Raw genomic sequence first — 11922 nt, forward strand, 5'->3', positions numbered from 1 at the left:
ACTTAGAGATCACTAAGGAAAAATAATGCATGTGCATAACTATAAAACAAGGTAAGAAGAGGAAAACACATAAGGAGAGTACAGATATAATGCAGAGAAATAATTTTAGGCTCAGGAAGGTCAGGGAAAGCTTCCTGAAAGCAGACATTTTTTTTTCAAGTTGAAGAATGAGCTCACAACAAATTGTATGCAGTGTGGGTATGTGTATTGCCTCCTGATATTTTAAGAACTTGTCTCTTTGTCTCTCTCGGTTATTATACAGCAAGTTCCTTAAGGGCCAGGGCACTGTTTTGTCCACATTTATGGTTTGTTTTCTAATACCTATGATAGTACCTGGAATGTACTCGGTCAATGTTTATTGAATGAATAGCTTTATTAATAATTAATTTGGTCATGGGGAGAATTCCAGACAAAGGCCACAGAGAACAGTTGATTATAGACAGATTCTTTTGATTCCATTGTTTGGCAAATACAGACTCTTTGAGCTATGAAAAATAAAGCAATATGTTTCTTGTTCCATTTGAAAGTTTATTTTGATTTGGAACAAACTTCCTTGTCTTCTCCCCAAGTCCTGCTCCATGAATTTGCTGGGTGTGCCTGTATGTGCTGAGAGACAACGGAGCTCAGGGTAGACATTTCCTTTTCTCACCCAGGTTCCTGAGCAGCTTCCTGGCTGAGTGGGGGCCTTCACCCAAGGCCCCAGCATAATGTGGGAATGTTTCACCGTGGCTACTCTGAGGATTAACCAAACGCGGCAAAGTGTTTAGAGAGACTTAGATGAAGGTCCCCATAGACCCACAAGGTATTAATGTGATGGAATGTTTAGAAAATCATGCAGCTTGGCTCAATTTTTCAAACTTGTGAGGCTCTGTGTTGGAGTTATTGCTATGTTCCCATTTCCAAAAGATCAGAGCCCATTACCATCCACAGGATGGGGAAAGATTTAGGGAAGGGAGAAAGAGAAACAAAGTCTGAAGCCTGGATCACTTCAATATGTGTGTGTGTGTGTGTGTGTGTGTGTGTGTGCGCGCGCGCGCATCTGTGTGTATAAGAGGAGGGTCCTGTGGGAAGAGACTGGGAAAAGAGTATGGTAAATAACTCGACGAAAAGTGTGATCCAAAGATGTTCCATGTGGAATGAAGAACAGTCCCTTCCCCGTTTCACAGAGTACTTGGAGGGGGCTGAATCCTTCGTGGCTCCTTTATTCTCAGTATTGTTTATAGAAGTTAAATGATAAGAGAAGATCCTTTTAGTTTAAAAAGGTACTTAAGAGTAAATTCATTTGATTATGTTTGAGAGGTGATTAAAGACAGGACAAAGCTTGTGATGTCCAAGTCACTTTATTTGAAGATCCTCATTTTGCTTTGCTTAGAATAAGGGAAAGTGCCCAGGAGGGACATTTGCTTGGCAACCCTTAGCAGAGGCTCGGGATACAGCACCTTTACATTCCAGGATGTTGGCAACTTAGTATGTTCGTATTTGTGACTCTTTTGGATTGTAACACCCTAGGAGAGTCTTAAGCCAGAACTTTTCCGCCCCATTTCACAAAGAAACAGATACAAGTTAAATACATTTATTTCCATGGAACTGCCAATTAATAATAGAGCCACTTCATAAATATCTCTTCATTTAATTCTTACATCAGCCCTCAGGGCACCTGGGTGCTCAGTCAGTTAAGCGTCTGACCCTTGGTCTCAGCTCAGGTCACAATCTCAAAGTTCCTGGGATCCACATCACGCCCTGCACTGACAGGTGGAGCCTGCTTGGGATTCTCTCTCCCTCTCTCCTTGCCCCTCCGCCATTTGTGCTTTCATGCTCACTCTCTCGCTCTCTCACTCTGTCTCAAAGTGAATAAACTTAAAAAAAAATTCTTACACCAATCCTACAAGAGAACTGCTAATATGCCTTATTAGAGAGGAAGATTTCTTTAAATCAGAGAAATTAGGTACTTTCCAAAATATCACAGAATTTGTAAAATGGTGAGCACACTAGGTTAATATGACCATTAGAGCAACCACTCTGTTCTTTAATCACACGCCTTTATGTATTTGACTGTCTGTGCGTTGAGTGCCTGCTGTGTGTCAAGCACTCTGCTAAGTACTCCAGATATATCAGCGTCTTGTGATGGTTACATGTTCAAAATGGAGCTAAGTGAATGACCACAATTCCGTGTGCATATACCTACTGAGGCTCTCTTGGAAACAGCTTGAACTATTTGAAGTGAATTTACCAGAACTTAATTTCACAAGTGGAAACAGCTTCTATGTTTTCAGTGCCTCAAGCACTGCTCGAGTAGCTGCAGACCACTGCCAAGACTTCCCTGCGCTGTGTAGCCAGAATCCGCTAGATCTTGAAAGAACCACCCCCAAGGGCCTTAAAGGCTAAGTGTAATTTCTCAGCCCACAACCTTAGTCTTAGACCCCACTGCCAGAGAGAGGCTACATCAGTGGCAAGGTTGAGGGTATTAAATAATGTCTATTTAGGTTTTGTTGACCGGCCAAAGAATCTGGTGGCCCTGATCTAAATTTGAAAATCAAATGGTTAAGCGTAAGTTGTGTCATAGAGAAGTGATTGGTTATAAAGTTTTGTGCAAGTCAGTCATCAACTATCTCTCAGGGAATTTGGAGAGTGTGGTGCTACCATTCAAATATTTTCTTTCTTTCTCTCGGCCCTGACTTTTTAAATGTTAATTGATTTGCTCCACGAAATGCCCTGTAAAGGGGCCAGATGTTGTAAGAGAATCTTGATAGTATGGGAATCCAGCAGGAGACTTCGGCAGCATAAAATGATTCTCAAATGTCCCCAGCTCTCAACTTAGCAAAAACAAAGGCTCCCACTCTAAGTGGGATTATAAAGAATCTCCTGGATTTCACTGGTCAATGTCTAAAGCAAAGAAAAATGGGCCCACTACCCGGATCACTAAATACAGCAAACAGGATTTTGGAAACACGGAGGAAATTAGCCTGCACTGGTAGCCAGGAGAACTTGGTTAATTCTTGTCCCTGCCGTTGTCTAACTGTGTGACCCTGAACACATCATACATTCCCCGAGTTCCACGTTCTCAGTTTTTAAAATGAATGTTGAACATCAATGTGCTTCCATTGGGAATGAACATGGTGCTGGGGGCAGGGGTCGCTGGCTGGCTCAGTAGGAATGCACAAAGTACTGTGGGGAATTACAGGAGCAAGTAACTCTCTCAGAGGAAGCCAGGGAAGGCTTCACAGAGGAGGTGACATCTAGTCTAATCTCTGAAAGATGAGTACAGTTTGCCTGCTGAAAAGCCAGGAACAGGAATGTGAGGTTAGGAGAAGATGGGGTGACTGCAGTCAAAATCAAGAGCTATTTGCAGACACAGTCACAGAAGGGGATGGTGTGACCGTGTATTCAGGGACTAGGGGAAAGCAGTGACGAACTGCACAAAGGGTGCATAGGCAAGGCTGGGAGAGGAGCTCCCTCCAGATTTCAGGGCCCTACATCCTTCATTCACTTTAGATTCTCTCCAGAAGGCAACAAGCAGCCATCAGGAAGCTTTGTTTGTTTGATTACTTCTGTTTAGCAACAGGACATGATTTTCAATGCAGGAAGAGGACTCTGTTGGCTGTTCGTGGGGGAAATAGATGGGAAAGTAGATGATGGTAAGAGACCAACGAGAAAGTTACATCAGATAAGACAGAAGGGTATGAATTTAAAACCTAGCAGATTCTCATGCAGAAGAAATGTCTGAATTTAAAACTTGGCAGAAGGAATTTCTTAGGGAGAATTGGCAAGACTTTGTGACTGGGGAAGAGAAAGGAAGACCAATATGGGGAACTATGGAGTTTCTAATTTGAGAGGCTATATGGGGATTCCATATAGATAGGGCTTCTCAAACTTAGGCAAGCCTCAGAAGCAGTTGGAGGGCTTGCTGAAACACAGATTACTGGGCTCCATCCCCCTAAGTTTCTAGTAGATCTGATGGGCTCAAGGGTAGGCATTTCTTTCTTTAATTTTTTTAATGTTTAATTTTTGAGAGAGAGAGAGAGAGAGTGAGCCTGAGGGAGAACACAAGTGGGGGAGGGATCAGAGAGAAAGGGAGACACAGAACCCAAAGCAGGCTCCAGGCGCTGAGCTGTCAAAACAGAGCCTGACATGGGGCTCGAATCCACAAACTGTGAGATCGTGACCTGAGCTGAAGTTGAAATCGGACACATGGCACCTGGGTTGCTCAGTCCGTTAAGTGTGTGACTTTTGCTCATGGTCATGGTTTTACAGCTCGTGAGCTCGAGCCCTGCATCAGGCTCTGTGCTGACAGCTCAGAGCCTAGAGCCTGCTTCAGATTCTGTGTCTGCCTCTCTTCTGCCCCTCTTCTGCTCACACTCTGGCTTTCTCTACTTCAAAAATAAACAAACATTTAAAAAAAGTTTCTTAAAAGGGAGTTAAAATGAACTGATGGGTTAATCTTAAGCATAACTGATGAAGGAACATATAGGACATGCCATATATTTCTCAATGATTCATCACCCCATTAGATATAAACTCCAAAACATCAAGGGTATTGTTCCTTCACATCTGTACCACCAGTGCTTAACATAATGCCTGGAAAGTATCCACTGCTCAAAAAAGATTTCCTAAATGAACAAAGGATGTTAAATGAATCCAGGTAGAGAAATCCAGAAGGCACTTGGAAATATGGGTCCATGAATGTTGGAGAAATCTTGTCTCTTGACATGGATTGGACTACATAGATTGAAGAAGGATGATTATGAATAAGGCAGTTAAGGCCCACATTGAGCTCTGTGCTGACAGCTCAGAGCCTGGAGCCTGCTTTGGATTCTGTATCTCCCTCTCTCTCTCTCTCCCCCTCCCCTGCTTGTGCTCTTTCTAAGATACATAAACATAAAAATGTTTAAATAAAGCAGCTGAAATCATTAGGACTGACATTTTCCAAATCCTTAAGAAGCCTAGCAAAATTAGGTAGAAGAAATTCCACTGAGTTCGCCAACGTTACAGGTCAGTGCCAACAGAGAGGTGACGATGCAGTCCGTGCTTACAACCTCTCCCAGTTTGAACAAGACGTATACAACCTGCAAAGCTGAAAATGCCTCGTTCCTAAAATCATGGAAACAATATTGAAGGGGCATCCATGTGGAGTGTTAAAGGAGGCATCTCTGTACGTGAAGGGAAGCCAGACTAGATAATCTCTCAGTTCCCTTCTAATTCTCTAATATATATCATAATCCTATGACTTAAGTAGGGAATAGGGAACAAATGGTTCCCTATTTTTACATGAACGGTAGATTCATGTAAAATTGAAGTGAGGAACACAGTAGTTGGATGCAGCAATAGAGCCAACCAAAATTTATTTCAGAGTGGGAAAGACAAGCATAATAAAAATATAAGAGAGAGCTAAGATACTCTAGGGAGAAGAAACACATGTGAGCCAGGGAACTGGTGAAGCGCTGGCCATGACCCCACCCTAACTTGCTAGAGAGAATGGATGGACCATTTCACCTCCTAAACAAGACCATGCCACACACAGCATAACAAGACTGTACACTAGACAACTACTCTTCTGTCTCCTTTGCCTCGTTATTCAGACGTTAATAGATTACAGGAAAGTAAAGCTCGTGTTTATCAGAAAGTCCTAGGCAATTCTTGTGCTGAAAAGTCACCATTTCAGTTTCAGAGGCATCAAGAAAAGACACGTATATTCTAGCCCCGGCACTTAGATCTCACAAAGGATTATTTTTTTGAAAGAAAGCATATAAATCAGGCAACATTTTGCTGAGAAGTAAATTCTTTTTATCAGTAAAGGAAATTTGTGGCCTGATAGTGACAGAACATGGCCCTCTCAACTTAGAATATGCTTTTACCTCTGCTACTGGTTTAGAAATACTTTAGAAATACACAAAGGATTAAAAAAAAATGGGAGTTCGGTGCCTTAGGGAGTACCGCTAGTTTAAATAACACATGAAAAGTATTTATGAGCCCTTTTTTATGAGGTGGTCAAAGAAAAGACCATCCAGCATGTAACATAAGACTGGCTGAAGAAGAAAGCATTTCCAAACCACATTGGAGAGTTAAGCATGAATGGAATTTTATTTTAGTCTCTATTGCTTATTTAAATGAATGGCGTTTTCAGATGGGGCCTAAATGATAATGCAGATCAAGGTGAGGCTTGCCAGGAAGAAAATATACTAGTCTATTATTCAAAGGATGTTACTAGGTAATGTTGGAACAATCGAAAATACACGGGGTTAGCAAAAGGAGGCTTCTGGACAGGGTGAGTGGTTGTAATGCGCCTGAGTCCATTTTGAATTCTGTGGGTTGAGCGTTTGCTACAGTCAGTGCTTTGGAATTACTCCACGTTCAGCAAATGTGGCTCGGTTGTCTATACCCAGTTCTGCCAGGCCACCACACACCCAGAACCGCAGCGAGCTCTAGCGCTCGGTCCAGTCGGCTCCAAACCATACTGGTCTTCATTCACTCCGTTGTTGCAACTGACTTCTCCAGAGAGTGCATGCCTTTAGCTTGATTTCTCCTAAGTGGTAATGGGTCTGAGCTAATCTCCTCACAATCTCCTTTCTGGATCTCTGTGTGACAAAGAGCATGCCCTAGTGTGTGACAGCTGGCAAAGGTTATGGGCTGTGGATGCAGCCATGGAACAGAACAAAAATAACTGGCCCCTGGAGGCATTAAACGGAGATCCTAGGCCTCATTAATTTTCTGTCTTATAATGAGCATCTGCCGTGCAAGTTGTATCAATAACAAATTGTAATGGTAAAGTGTTCCCTCAGGCCACCAATTGATGGAATTCCATAGCTGTGTCAGGAGTATTGATGTGTTCAGCCCTTAAATGAAAGCTAAATGCTCCTAGCTATTCACTCACTTATTTCACCAACATTGATTGAGCTCCAACTATACTCTAGGCACTGTGCTAGGCTGTAATTTAACTTGTGTGATTTTCCACCGACCTCCTTTTGGATACTACAAACATAACGTGGTGTATTAAATCTTAAGTTAGCATTTTTAGATTGGAAAAGAAAACCTGGGGGACCTGGCTGGCTCAGTAGATAGAACATGTGACTCTTACTCTCAGGGTCTTGAGTTCAAGCCCCACGTTGGGCATGGGGCCTACGTAAAAAATTAAATAAAAAATTTCTTGTTTAAGAATTGGACATAGAATCCATTGGATCATTAACATAACATTCCTCCTCAAAAAGCCCATGTTTCAAGCTCAGACGCATCAAGCATGGGACATAATTTATAAATCTCACCTTTAGTAGAGGCATTATACTTAGAAAAACAGATACACCCTTAGGCAACTTGTCATTTGTATGTCTTAGGTGTTAGGAAATGAAGCTTTCAGGAAATTCAGCAAAACCATTTCTAGTCCCTTTTATAGGATCAAGTCAGTTTTGTTATCAATGTTCCTTTAAACGTTCACTCTTTCCATTCCTTGCTCATCTACCTTCCTTACCCCCAAACTTTTTGTTGGCGGTGGATGGACGGTGATAGAACTGATTCGTGCAAAGTTGGGATCCTGATCCTGCGCATTTAGAAGGGACAACATCTGCCTTGCCCAGAGCAGCTTGGCACACATACAGCCCCCCTCCCTGATGCCCATCCTCCACTCCCCTTTCTTTCCCTCTATCCTTTTTGCCAGATGGAATAGTAGTTTACCAGCAGGAGGGAACTCCAGCCTGCTGCCGCCTCTATGTGAGGCCCCTGGATGTGGAACCAGAAGGTGTCTCCCCTTTAGTGGCTGTCAAGCCAGGACCGAGGTGAATGATCACTCCTTTGTCTACTGGTGGGGGCCCCTCCCCGGGAGGTAAAGGTGAAGTTTAATGAGCTTCTAATAAGAGTTAATCCACGATGCCTCACTTTTCACTCCCGCAAAGTGATTTTTAGAATCAATCTTGCCATAGCAAATGCAGAGTAAATAAAAACAGGTTGCTGCCTCCATGTGTTTGGCTGCTATCTTTGCCTTACCTGGTGGAGGCCAGGGACTCCGGGTTTTGTGCCTCATCTCGCCCCAGGTTTACCAGCGCAGGGCCATGTGGCGGACAGGACTCTCGGTCTCATTATGGGTTTCCAGCCATATTTGAAAGGCAAGAATCTAGGATTCTTTTTTTTCAAATAATCTGTCTTACAGCTTAGCAAATAACAACTGCGGCAAGCCCCTAGTTGTCTGATTTTTCTTTTCCTCTAAAATAAACAGTGCAGTTTCTCAAGCCTACCTGATTGATTAGAGGTCACCCTGTTAGACTTTATGCTCAAATTCTTCCCCAGAGGCAGGAATATTTTTAGTTTTAACATGAAAAGATATAACAGCTGAATGCAACTCAGCCCCAGTTTCTTCAAGAATATTCTGAAATCTCTAATGATAACTTACTTTATTTAGATTGTTCCAGCAGCTTACAAGTCATGAGCATGAAATCTGATGGGTGTTTTCCCAGGAAGCCACTTCAGTGCATCCTCATAAGGAGGTGGTAGGAAACTCTTCACAAAACAAAGCTCCCAGAAGACTCAACTGGGTAATCATTGTAAATATGAAGGCCACATATTACCAATCTGGGATAAACACTAAATCTAAAAAAACACTTTAACTGATTTACAGAACTCTATATTTTTCTCCTTTTTTCTTTTTCAGCGAAGTATAGTTGACACACAAAGTTACATTAGTTTCAGGTGTACAACATAGTGATCTGACAAGTCCATACATTATGCTACGCTCACCACAAGCGTAGCTACCGTCTGTGATGGTACAACACAATTATAACACCACTGACTATTCCCTGTGCTGTTCCTTTCATCCCAGTGACTTATTCATTCCATAACTGGAAGCCTGTACCTCCCACACCTCTTCACCTATCTTGTACATACACCCACCTCCCTGGCAACCATTAGTTTTAAAACAATATTTTTACAACGATGATTTTTGATAAGCCATGGTTCAGCCACTGCACTGTCACCTGTATATTGAATGTAAGGACCGTTCTAGGTGCTGGAATATTTTGGCTTCATAGGGGGCAAGCTCACTGCAGCATCCAGGGACCTCTGAAAACAACACTACCTCTGACTACTACCAACAAGGGATTAAAGAAGATCCTTCTCTGCCTTGGGCATCACATCCACCAGTTTATGAAATGCTACAATAGCTGGTTGACTTTTCTAGAATAGATTTTAAATGAGAGTCATTATGTCCTTAATCCACTCATTTACTCAACGATATTGAGTACCAACTTTGGATTAGGTACTGTTCTAGCTTCTAGAGCCCCCCCATTCCTCTTACAGGAACTGCACTCCACATTCTTACATTTATAAGCACTTTATTGAGATCATTTTCCAGACTGAACAGGGGTTGGGATGTCTGAAAAGGCTTTGGGTTGTCTCGAGCCAGCAACCGCCATTTTATACTGAGTCCATTAGTAATGCCTGTCGACATGTGTGGGATAGGGAGAAACCACGGACGAAGCTTTCCCTTGGTTTCACAGACACGTGGAGATATGGTTCCATCGACCAGGGCTTGGTTATATTGGAAATATGATACCTGAAGATTGAGTCAAGTCATGCAGATCACTGGGGGGCGTCCTCATGACCGAGTCACAAGACTGCTTATGGCAGTGTCTCTACATGGCCTCAAACTACTCCCACCTACGCATGCCCCCAAAGGCGCACAGCTGCCCGGCATTGACACACAGGCGGGGGAGTGAAGGCAAAGGCAGCAGGGCATTTAGCATGGTAGTTAACATTTATAAATGTCTCTTAAACAGTGGAGAGCTTGGAGCTAATGAGAAAGGATTTTAGTTAAATTTCACCAATCATTCTGAGGAAAATGAAGAGTAATATGAGAAGCCATGATTTATAAAGAGACTTTAGAGTCACACCGGCCTGAGTTCTAATTCTAACTACACTGCTTGCCACCTGACTTCTTGAGAAACTCCTCAGTTCGAGTCTCAGTTCTCCCATCTGTGACATGAAGGTTATGCTGCCTATGATCTCTTGCTCTTCTGACGGTTAAGTAAGATACCGTGTCTATCAGGGAGCCCAGTACCAAACAGAGACCAAACAGTGTTAGAAATCTGCTTCTTGTGGGGCACCTGGGTGGCTTGGTCGGTTAAGCGTCCGACTTTGGCTCGGGTCATGATAACACGGTGTGTGGGTTCAAGCCCTGCGTCGGGCTCTGTGCTGACAGCCAGCTCTGAGCCTGGAGCCTGCTTCAGATTCTGTGTCTCCCTCTCTCTCTGACCCTCCCCTGTTCATGCTGTTTCTCTCTCTCTCTCTCCCAGAAATAAATTTTAAAAATATTTAAAAAAAAAAAAAAAGAAAAGAAAGAAATCTGCTTTTCTCACTTCCTAGAGCAAAACCCTCTGCCTTCATTTATTGACTGGGAAGAAACACAGGAGACCCAGCTCAGAGTTCTGTTGTCTAAGGCAATAGGAAAAGTCTCGATAGAATCTTTCAACCCATTTGCTTATTCTACTATCTGTTGGTCCCATTCCATATGAATGGCACAGTCTCCAGAAGGACAATGGTCGTCGAGCTCTTTATTATTACATCATGCTTTAATCTCACATCCGTAGATTTTAGGTAAAGCCTACCAAGAACATTTGGAGAAGAAAATGTTTTTGCACTTCCTAAGTGGGTCCAATTTTTTTTAAAGGCAGAATTCCAATCTCACAGTCAGAAAATGTGGTGTTTAGGGTGGCAGTTATAATACTGTGACTATATTTCTCAAACCATAAATTGACATGTGGTCAGACAAGCATAAAGTGTACTTTTGGAGACAGTGGGATAGAATATTTGAAATCAGAACTGGAAAATTTGGGACATATGAAGGCTATAAATAGTGGGCAGAGGCTGGGCTGGTTCCAACAGAGACTTGATTCCTACTAAGAACCACATAATTAGCCAGCCCCCATTTGTTATACATATAAATACTGGTACATAAGAAAGGCAATTGAAACCAGAATGGTAAACAAGCCAAGCCTGTGCCAGAGGGCTGCCTGGCACACGCATTCTCTGTTCCCAGAGCTCCGTACGGGAGAAGGCTGCCCCGGAGAAACTGACAGCAGAGCTGGGAAAGAAAACATTAAAACCCAAACATTCCCAAAGCAGTGTGTTCACGGACATGAAACGGTCATCTTCTGTTATCCTTCGGGAGGAAGGTAGAATGATTTTATAGAGGAAGTTTTAACACATCCATGCCTTTTCCCAGGAGGAGAAGACCCATTAGGAAGTTCCTCCTGCGTAGACTGACAAAACAATGCTGTGGTCAGAGTAAGACAGAAGAGGGCTGGGGCAAAGAGTAGAAGCAGGCAGCGTGCATTTCACAGAGCACACCTGAGGGGAGCTATGGGTTGTTGTTTTTTATTATTATTACTTTCACACTGTATTTTAGAAATAAGGTATAGCACTCTCTGCAAAACATAATCAGGATCTCGATACCAGACTTGGACGACTCCAACACAATGGCAGTGATAAGATGTGTGGCGCATAAACTAATCAGCATAACAACAGAAACGGCCTATTTGATGAGCATGACTCATGGCTGGTACATACCAGACACACTGCTAAGGGCCTTGCAAATATCCTCTCTTCATCTCTACAGCCCCTATTATCATCTCACTTTTTACAGGTAAGGCCATCGGGGCTGAAAAACATGCAGAGAAACCCTCCCACATTCACAAAACTTCTACTAAATTATACTGTCTGAAACTGATTCCATGTCTTCAAATTCTGTGATTCCCAGGATAACATCACAGCAAGAGGAAATGTATTTCAGGAAGGACCAGAATGGAGACTATTCTCCCACCCTCTGACTCCTCACAGCAAAAGCATCAGAACCACAAAGGAATGCTTTGAAAATATAGGTGCTTGGGCTCCAGCCTGCAATTTCTGATCTAGGGGGCCTGGATCTCTGAATTTTGAAGCAAACCC

The sequence above is a fragment of the Crocuta crocuta genome, unplaced genomic scaffold, assembly GCF_008692635.1.
Source record: "Crocuta crocuta isolate KB4526 unplaced genomic scaffold, BGI_CrCroc_1.0 scaffold141, whole genome shotgun sequence".
Lineage (NCBI taxonomy): Eukaryota > Metazoa > Chordata > Mammalia > Carnivora > Hyaenidae > Crocuta > Crocuta crocuta.